Genomic DNA, 10806 nt, shown 5'->3' on the forward strand with positions numbered 1-10806 from the left:
TATCCAATATCTCATTCTTAACTTTCTCCTACGAACTTCTAGGGGGCATTTCTCCCATCTCTACTTGAATAGATGATACTGGAGATGTTCTAAATGCTCCACAACTAATCCTTAAAGCTTGAGTCTGAATTACCTCGATCTTTTTGAGCCATGTTTCTGATGCAGAGCAGTATATCAGACTTCCATAATCTATTGCCAGTCTTATAAATGAGCTATATATTCTTCTTAAAGATGGTCTACTCGCACCCCACTCAACCCCTGCCAAGCACCTCATTTTATTCATTTATTCCTTTTTTACATTTATCTATTAGCTATATATATATAAAATCAGTTCAGTGTATATATATATATATATATATATATATATATATATATATATATTAGGGGTGTAACGGTTCACAAAATTCACGGTTCGGTTCGATACGATACACTGATGTCACGGTTCGGTTCGGTTCGGTACGTTTTAGATACAGCAAAATGTAAAAACATCTCAACTTTTCAGAATGCCGCAAGCGCACCGCGGGTCATGTGACAAGAACTAACCAATCAGCTTCATCCTTTCCCGTAACAACGTTGAGAGCTCAGCCAAGATGAAGGATCAGCTGATCATAGTTGTATATGGATTGCAATTTTGAAATAAATTTAGTAGCAGAGCTACTGCAAGCGATTTTTAGAGCTGCAAATCCATTTATCCTTCGCTGAAATTTCCGCGTCTCATGGAGAGAGCACGTCATTGTTGCTTAGCAAAGACAGACGCCTCATGAGCGCTTCTGCCCGGGCGCTTTGGAAAGGAGGAGAAAGACGCGCTTAGCGTTTTCCATGCGTTTTTAGGCACGATATGTGAACGGCCCCTAAGGCGCTCGCTCACTCAGCACGCGCTGAAGGCTCGTTGCAAAATGTCGAATGCCTTTAACAGACCAGAAATATAAGATCCTAAAATAACCAACAGGTCTGGTGTTTGGGTTGGATTCCCTGTAAGCTATAGTTTCTAAATGCTGCAGGGATAGTTTGCTGCGTGCATGTTTCTCCTTTTTTTCGTCTTTTCCCAGATAGTACTGACGCATATATCCCAGATATTCCCGCTAGTGTTTTTTTTTTTTTTTATTCCCGCTGGTGTACCCTGTCATGTTGCAGATGCGACATACCGTTGTTTTTTTATCCACCACTCTCTTGCCATCACCATTATAGCTTAAAGGGAATCCAAAGTGCACCCAAACACCAGACCTGTTGGTTATTGGAGGATCTTCTCATTTCTAGTCTGTTAAACACATTGGCTATTTTGCAACGAGCCTCAACGCGTACTGAGTGAGCGAGCGCCTGCTGAGTAGCCTAACATAAACATATAAGATGGTGTTTTTTTCTTCTTCGGGAGTGTCAGGGGCGTTGCCTGTTACGTTGTTTGGGTTATTGGGCTACCTTGTTGAACGCATATCATTATATTTCTCTCTCTCTTTTTTTTTTTTTTTTTCAAATATAATTAATTACTCCAACGAACCGTTCGGTATACATAATGCGTACCGCGTACCGAACCGAAAGCGTCGTACCGAACGGTTCAATACGAATACGCGTATCGTTACACCCCTAATATATATATATATATATATATATATATATATATATATATATATATATATATATATATATATATATATATTGCTCATACTGTCTCTCTCTCTCTCCCCGGAAAAGACTTCCAAGGGCATATTTTACCTTTGTAAGGGTAATTTTTTATAACAATATAATTTCATATAATTACCTTCAGTGCTTTAAGTGGCCCAAAAGAGGTGCCGGTACTCTATTATAGCTTTTTTTTTTTTTGGATGACTTCCCTCATCCCCTGATGTAACGACAACTATATTGAAGGGGTTTTATATACAGCAGTCAACAGACAACCTTATAAAAAATTATAAGTCCTTTTATTAGTTGTGGATTTGCTTGAGCTAGAAAGCTACTGAACATAAATAAAATGTGCAAAAGGATTTTGAAAAAATACCCTTAAAAAGGCTACTGAACATAAATAAAATGTGAAATAGGGTATTGGATTTTTTTTACAACATTTACATAACATAACCATAGAACATAACAGTAGAACATAAAAATTGTCTTGAAGTCTTGAAGATGGTTCATTTCTTTACCCCTGAAAAATAAACGAAAGCAGTTTCAGCAAAATACAATCACAGTACATCAAATGAAAAATAAGAAGTACTGTACAAATAATTTTACCTAGAAAAAGCTCCAGCACGTTTTGGGCTCCACTTTCCTTGCACTTTGGGCTTCACAGTTTGTGGATGCTGCACTTCTCCTCCCTAGTGCCAGCCATGTCTGCACATATGTTTGTGCATTAAACTGATCCAAGGGTGGTCCGTTGCATTTCAGGAAGATCAGATTTGAAAGCCTTTTGATGTCAAGAGAGTTTATTTTATCTGTCAAAGTATGATTCATTGAGCTGAAAGCTCGCTCGCATTCACTTGTTGATACTGCAGTGGTGTGGACAGCTTTAAGCAGAGGCTTCAGGGCTTCTGGTGTCTTGGAAGCTTTTAGGTCTTTATACTCCCTAAATCCTAGGACACTTTCCCTCTCCCCAACTCTGAATCTCTGACATAAACGCCTGACCGCTGCATCCCCATATTGAATATCTAGAGATGCAGGCCATGAGTCAGATTGGAGGACCTTGATGTCTGAGAGAAGGTGACTATCTGTCTTTTCAGATGAGATTCTACTGACATGTGAGGAAGTTGTTGGAGTCATCCTGCACTTAACATTTTCAGCCAGGCTACGGAAAAATTGCCCAGGGTGGATTTTTATAACCCTCTCATTTTCATGCAGGCATACATTTCTGAAGATTTTCTTCTTTTCAGCTTCAATGGCTGTTTGTGTGTAGGGACCAGGTGTGGATACCATTGACTCAAACACCCGGATTTGTCGGTCCAGCTGCCTGTCAACCTGATCCAAAGTCATGTCCCGTCTCTGGAGCATTCTTGAGAGGTCACTGAGTTCTGTGAGAGCGTCATACATGATGCCAAGATTGACCACAAAAGAAACAGTAGTGAGAACATCATTGAGTCCTTTGTATTTTGCTCTCTCTCTTGAATTCCTGCTGGTATCAGCAGCAGTAAAGTGTACTTGCAGAGCTTGGTAGTTCTCCTATACAGCTTTCACTGTTCTTTCACTTGAAGCAACCCAACGCACTGATAAAACACGGCCTATCACAAGGAGACGCTGTCCAACATTTTGAGCATTCTCGGTTAACTCCCCTTTGTTTTTTTGGGGATGCTTGGTTGAGGGAGTAAAGCTGATCTAAGAATATTTTAAAGTGGTTGATTCCTCCTACCTCCTTCAAAACATCACAAACTGCCAGTTCCAGTCTGTGATTGGAACAATGCCAGACAAACAGGTAAGGGAATTTGGAACAAAGCTGCACAGCAACTCCTGCTTTCCTCCCAAGCATCACTGAGGTTCCATCACAAGCAAATGCCAAAACATTTTCCTGTAGGTAGTGAGGGTCAAAGCCATTGTTATGAAGACATTCTAACAGTGCTTCGGTGATGTCCTTTGCTGTGGTCCCCTGCAGCTCAATCAGTTCAAAAAATATTGTGTCTGGGTGTTCACTAGAAATAGCTGACCGCAGGCACACGACAAGCACAGACTTTCCACTTATTGTAGTGGATTCGTCAATGAGCACACACAATTTTCTTTCATTAATCACTATGTCATTGACTACTTTTTCATTTCAGCTGCAATGTGATCCAGTATATTTGCACATGAGTTATTAGAGTGCAAAACTCTGCCCATCTTGACCCCATTTAAGACTTGCAACTGGACATCTATTGGCATGTCTGTAAAGGGACGCCCATGCTTGCTAATCCTATAAGCTGTTCTAAACACATTGCAAGTTGAAGCATATTCAGCCTTTCTCATATCTTCAATGTGTTTTTGCATTGTATTTTGTGTTGCCTTCTCTTTTATTTCAACTGCTTTCTTGTGATAAATTGATTCTCTGTGCTCTATTTTCTTTCGTAGTGAGTTTTGTTGTGCAGCCTTGTCCCTTCCAAAAGACGAGATTAAGCACCCACTCCACTCCTGCGACACTCTCTGCCCTTGCTGCATGTCCACGCTAGCACAAACTTGACTACACACACTACAACCCAACTTTTGATTTCTGCTCATCAGCCACTTGTAATAGTCATCTGATTCTGACCGTGCTCTCTTAGTCTGAAGCCAGGAGAGCATATTGAGTGTTGTTCACTGTAGGCTATTTGTATTTTGACCGCTCCTAGTGTGCACGTATTGTATTTTGACACACCCTCTCCGACCACGTTGAGTTGTTGACACTGGCAGCGGCAAAAGCGACGCATGCGCTTTTCACTTCAAACTCAAGGGTGTATGGGTAATGTAGTTTCTGCTCTCGGTGGGACGAATTAGGAAGCATGCATTGTGAAGGGTGCTCTGAAAAGCGGCAGCGCAGGCAAAGGATTAAAACCTCTATTAAAACAGATGTCCAAATGAGCGTACCGGTACGCTAAAAACACGTTCTGGGCGCACGGAGAGGTGGCGGTACGCTCAAGAACTATATTTGGAAGTGGCGGTACTGAGTACCGGTGCGTACTGGCCCACTTAAAGCACTGATTACCTTATTAAATGTTTCTGCGACACTCTTTGATCTCGCAGCCACGCTGTCACGTTTTTTCAACGGCTCTGGCCATGATGGTAGGACCCATATGTCTATGGTAGGACCTGTCATTCGGTTGTTAAGTGATGACGTAAGAAGCGCTGTTTCCGGGTCCAAGCCTCAACTCACTTCACTTGAGAATACGACCTCAGCAGCCGTTTATGAGCACTGTTTATTCATATTAATCATTTAAGCTAAACGCTTTCAAACTTACGGTTTACACTACAGTCTCCCTGCTCACAGCGTCCCAAACACAAATACTTAAAAAAAATTTTTTTTTTTTATATTTATATTTTCATTGTCTGGCTATCTGGGACTTCGGTATGGAGTTAAAGGTTAAGATTATAACTTTTTCGCTAATATTCTATCACATTGTGAGTTTATATTAGCACCTTTTGTTGTTTTCTCATGGTAACTGATAGCGCGTTTTTTTTTTTTTTTTTTTTTTTTTTTTTTTTATTATTATTATTATTTGACTTACAAACTTACAAACATTAATTCCAGCAAATCAACATACAACTACAGTATTTCACAAGACAAATATCATACCTTTAGACAAGATGACAAATCATAACAGCAGCAAAAAAATAAAAAATAACTAAAATAAAATAAATGAGTAAAGAAAGAAAAAAAAAAAGCAAACAGCATATTACCTTTTTCCTAATTAGACATTCATTATATATGTATATACATTTTTGAGAACACAATGGGGACTTTACAGTATAAAAAATGTCTCCATAAATTTTAACAAAATTTCGTTCTTTTTATTTTTAACTAACTTTAACGATTTCTTTAGCGATTCCATCTCGATTAAGAATAGACTACATTTAGGTATGCATTTTGCAAATTTTTGTTTATGGATGTAATATTTACCATGCAGGATATAAAAGTTCACCACATATTTAACTGATAGCGCGTTTGGACACGGAAGCGCTGCTACGTGACGTCAGACTTAACAAGCGAATTGACATCATATAAGTAGACGCAACACAAAACCTCGCGCCGTTATCATGCAGTTCTCCTCACGAGTTATCCGCGATGCCTTATGGAAAGCTGCCAAGAATTCAGAGTTTCTCAAAGACAACAACAACCTACGCTTCGCAGAGGATCTGACTTCGCTGGACCGGGAGAGACGGAAGAGCTTGTGGCCGAGAGTGAGAGAGGCGAGGGCTGCTGGAAGAATGGCTTATTACGTCGGAGCGCGTGCGTTTATTGACGGTGTGGAGATATCTTTGTTAAAAAAAAAAAAAGAAGCTTGTTCCATCATGTGGATCGTGTACTCTTTTGTAAAATGATGACTGTTAACTGTCACTATGGCGTTTAATCTATCGTCCTACTACAGCTGGACCTTTAAATTGGTCAGTTAAGCTCTGTTCATCTCAGCTTTTTTCTCATCTATCGGTCAGTTTAGATTTTTTGCCTTTGTTTTGAATCGTGTTAACAGCTGTTAATTGCTGTTCGTTTTTGCAATGTCAATATCGTTCATTTCTCTTAATGCCAGGGGTCTAAGAAACAATGTGAAGCGCAAAGCCCTCTTTTTGTTTGTTAAAAACCATGGATCAGACTTTTGCTTTTTTCAAGAAACCCATTCTACACAGGACGATGTTAAATTTTGGAAGTCCCAGTGGGGCAGTGACAGGGGCGTCGCTAGGCCCTTTTTAGGGGGGCTTCAGCCCCCCTAAACTTATGCCCAGCCCCCCTAAAAATTATTTGATTAATTAATTAGTGATCGCTTCAGTCCCCTTTAAAAACTCATTTGAGACGGTGGCAAGCTGCATCAAGTTCCGTTATTATTGTAAGTTATTGTTGATTATAAAGGCTAAAAAGCTAAAAATTAATAATAATAATAATAATAATAATAATAAAATATAATAATTTATATTTCATTGTAGATGGATATACAACATTTTTTTTTGTCGTGCAGGAGTAGGTCTGCAAATGAGCAACAGTCAGGTGAGAATAGAACCTAGACAGCCTCACACACACACACACAATACCACTGTGTTCCCAAGATTCATTGCAGTCATTGAACCCTTATGTTGTTTTAATTTTCTGCCAATTTCCACGTACATTTCATAAGAAAAAGCAGTGGTATCATCAAAGGATAAACATGAATGTCCTAATACTGAATCAGGAAGTCTTTATTGTAAAAAAAAAAAATAAAAAAAAAAAATCTACATTCCCAATTCAAAATTTTCCAGTGACTGGTCACATGTAAAAAACTGTATTAGTTTTTTTTACAGTGTTGTATATGGCTCAGTCAGTACTCCTACTCCCATATATGAAATACAGGAAATACAATGGAATAGTGGATTGCAATAAGATTAGTAGTATACAACCCTACCCTAATAGTAAAATAATATTTTTTAATCATACCCTTATTGGGGGCTGAGCCCCCCTAAAATCAAAATCTTAGAATCGCCCCTGGGCAGTGATATATGGATGTCACACGGCACAGAGCGATCAGCAGGTGTCACCATTTAAAAAAATAAGTTTGCTGGTAAGATTCTACACGTTGACAGTGATCCAAAGGGTCATTTTCTTCTATTAGTGCTTTCACTTGGTCAGACCATCTCCGTGTTATTAAATGTTTATGGATACAATTCTTCTATACAAAATACTTCTTTAATGGACAATATCAGTGAAAATATACAGCATTGGTTAAAGAAATACCCAGATGCTGTTCTTATTTTAGGTGGGGATTTCAATATGGTTTTAAACCGTGATTTAGATAGGTTTCCCCCAAGAGCTGCTTCTAAAAGTACCATTATGTATAATTTCATGTTGCGTTTTTGTGTTGTTGATATATGGAGAGAAATGTATCCACAGCAGAGACTCTATACGTGGAGCAGCAAGGACCGTTCTAAGCAGTCCCGAATAGATTACTGGCTCATTTCTCAAAGCCTAAGGAATAGTTGTAAATCAGTCAGCATTCATGCTACACCTCTTACAGATCACAGCGCAGTTTCTCTTAGGCTTTGTCTCTCTGTATCCCTCGATTTCAACTCATCTCCTTCTTACTGGAAATTGAACAATTCTCTACTCCATTTTGAAGATGTTAAGAAGAATATTACATTATTGATTGAGCAGTACTGGAAAAAAGCTTTAGTGTTAGATTCATATTGTTGCCAGTGGGAGCTGTTAAAGTTTGAAATTAGTAAATATTTTAGAAAATTTGGTAGTAATCTAGCTAAATTTAAGAGAGCAGAAGAATATAAGGTGGTGTCTAAAATTGCAATACTTTCTTCTAAACCCCCAGAGTTTTTTTCTGAATCTGATAAGCTTGAGTATGCTGACCTGCAGTCTAAATTAGATGAGATGTACACTTATAGGGCACAGGGTGCTTATATTAGATCTAGACAAAAATGGCTGGAGGAGGGAGAATGTAACACAGCATATTTTTTCAGATTAGAAAAGAATCGCGTAAGTACTTCACTAATTGAAACTCTCAATATTAAGGGGACAGTCACTCATAATCCTCAGTCAATTGCACATTTCTGTGCTAAATTTTACTGTAATCTGTATAAAAAAACCTTTTCGGAAGAGGCAGCCCATACTTTTCTGGAGTCTGTTAAAGATTGTAAGACTATCTCAAGCGATGACAGAAATCTCTGTGATAGTGAAATTACTTTATCTGAAGTTAGTAACTCAATTCTAGAACTTAAAAACAATAAATCTCCCGGAACGGACGGGCTTACCGCAGAGTTTTATAAACAGTTCTCTAAAGAATTGTCTCCTTTTTTACTTAAGGTTTTGAAGAAAGCATACAGAATGAGGCTCTCCCCCCGACTCTCAATCAAGGCTTAATTACTTTAATTCCCAAGCCTAAAAAAGATTTACTCTTAATTGACAATTGGCGACCCATTTCTCTGCTTAACAGTGATTATAAAATTCTAGCTATTATGTTTGCTAAAAGACTTAAATCTGTATTAGGTTCTGTTATAGATGAGACACAATCTGGTTTCTTGAACAAAAGACACATTGTTAACAATATAAGGTTGATTCTTGATTTATTAGATTATTCAGACTTGATTCAGGAGGACAGCTTCATTCTTTTCTTAGATTTCTATAAGGCTTTTGATTCTTTAGAGCACCAATTTATTATTAATTCATTAGATAAATTTGGTTTTGGGGACATGTTTTGCAGAGTAATTAAAACCCTTTACAATAATGGAAGTGCTTCAATTAAATTAAAGAATGGCACTTCACCAAGGTTTAGTTTATCCAGAGGAGTGAGACAAGGTTGTCCCCTTTCTCCCTATTTATTTCTTCTTTGTGTCCAGCTTCTGTCAACTTTTGTATGTGAAAGTGGTATTCAGGGTATCTGTGTAGCAGATCGAGAAATATTTATAAGTCAATTAGCAGATGACACCACCTTATTTTTGAGAGGCTTCCCATATCCCTATAGCCATTCATTATATAAAACTCTTCTCACAAGCTTCAGGCCTTAATCTAAACATAAGTAAATGTGAACTAATGTCTATTAAAGATTGTACACTATTTATAATATTCCAGTTAAATCCGAGATTACATATTTAGGCATTATGATAACTAAAAATCAGGATAAAAGATGTACATTGAATTTTGATCCGGTTATAATAAAAGCGCAAAGAAGATTCAATGCATGGTTGCAGAGAGACTTGAGCTTGAGAGGCAGAATACTGCTTGCTAAGGCGGAGGGCATCTCCAGGCTTACATACTCTGCACTCTCTCTATATGTGGACAACAAAATTTGTAAATCAGTTGATAAAATCCTGTTTAATTTTGTTTGGAAAAACAAAATCCATTATATTAAGAAGTCTGTATTAATGAACACGTATGAGCATGGTGGGTTGAATTTCCTTGATTTCTCTTCTTTGAACAACACTTTCAAAATTAATTGGATTAGACAGTTTTTGTGTAACCCAAACTCAATCTGGAATTTTATCCCCAATTACTGTTTTTCCAAATTAGGTGGTCTCCCTTTCCTATTGATCTGTAATTATAATATTGCTAGAATCCCTTACAATTTATCTAAATTTCACAAACAGGCATTACTTGCATGGTCATTAATCTATAAGCACAATTTCTCCCCTCACCGGTACTTCATTTGGAACAATCAAGACATTTAATTGAATTTTCCAGTAACTCCCAAAGAGTTTTCCATTGTCATGGACGCTATTCCTAAAGGAGCTGTTATGCTTTTAAGGGACTCTGTTAGATCATCCAGCACTTTATCTCTTTAGACCCATTTGAAATCCCAGTAGGAAAACTATGCTTTCTTTCACCTTCTTCATCACGTAACTTTAAGATTAGATCACTTTTTCAAAAGGAGCTTGTAACAACTCCTTACGTTGTGTTTTATTGGAAGAATGTGGTTGATCATATTGATTGGAAAAAAGTATGGAATCTGTCTTTGAAATACATAATAACAAACAAGGTTAGAAAGATCTCATTCAAATTATTACACAGATTTTACCCAACTAAAGTGTTTATGAAAAGATTTAAATCAGACATCGATACAAGCTGTTGTTTTTGTGGTGACCCTAATGAAACAGATGTACATATATTTTGGGATTGTCCTCACACACAGCAATTTTGGATTGAATTCTGTAGTGTTGTCAATCGCAGTGTGCTCCATGGTTTCTCTCTGCTTTTTAAGGATGTACTGTTTGGCTTCTTTAATATACCAAAAGATAAAATTAAGGAATATTTTATTATTAACCTATTATTACTTCTTGCAAAATTTCACATTCACCGTAGTAAATTCAATCGTCAAAATCCTTTATATATTGTTTTTGAAAAAGAGGCTCAACAGTATATTGAAACTATTTCATCTTCTAAGAATCTCAAAGCTTGTAAAACGATTCATTTATTTAATATTTTTAATTTTTGTTAAAGTTTTTGTTTTGTTTTATTTATTTACTGTTGCATATGTCTATAAATGATGCTTTGCATGTAATGTCACCTCATTGCACGTGATGTTGTTATTATCTGTATTTGTATTTTTGGTACCTTGGCATTAATAATAAAAAAAAAAAAAAAAAATCATATAAGTAGACGCCCTATTGGCCGCTGGGCGACGAGATTTGCGGCCGCCATCTTGAACCGGTCGTACTCCTAGTTTCGTTGCGTAGCAGCAGTTAAGATGCCACACA

This window comes from Carassius gibelio, chromosome A9 (assembly GCF_023724105.1).
Source record: "Carassius gibelio isolate Cgi1373 ecotype wild population from Czech Republic chromosome A9, carGib1.2-hapl.c, whole genome shotgun sequence".
Lineage (NCBI taxonomy): Eukaryota > Metazoa > Chordata > Actinopteri > Cypriniformes > Cyprinidae > Carassius > Carassius gibelio.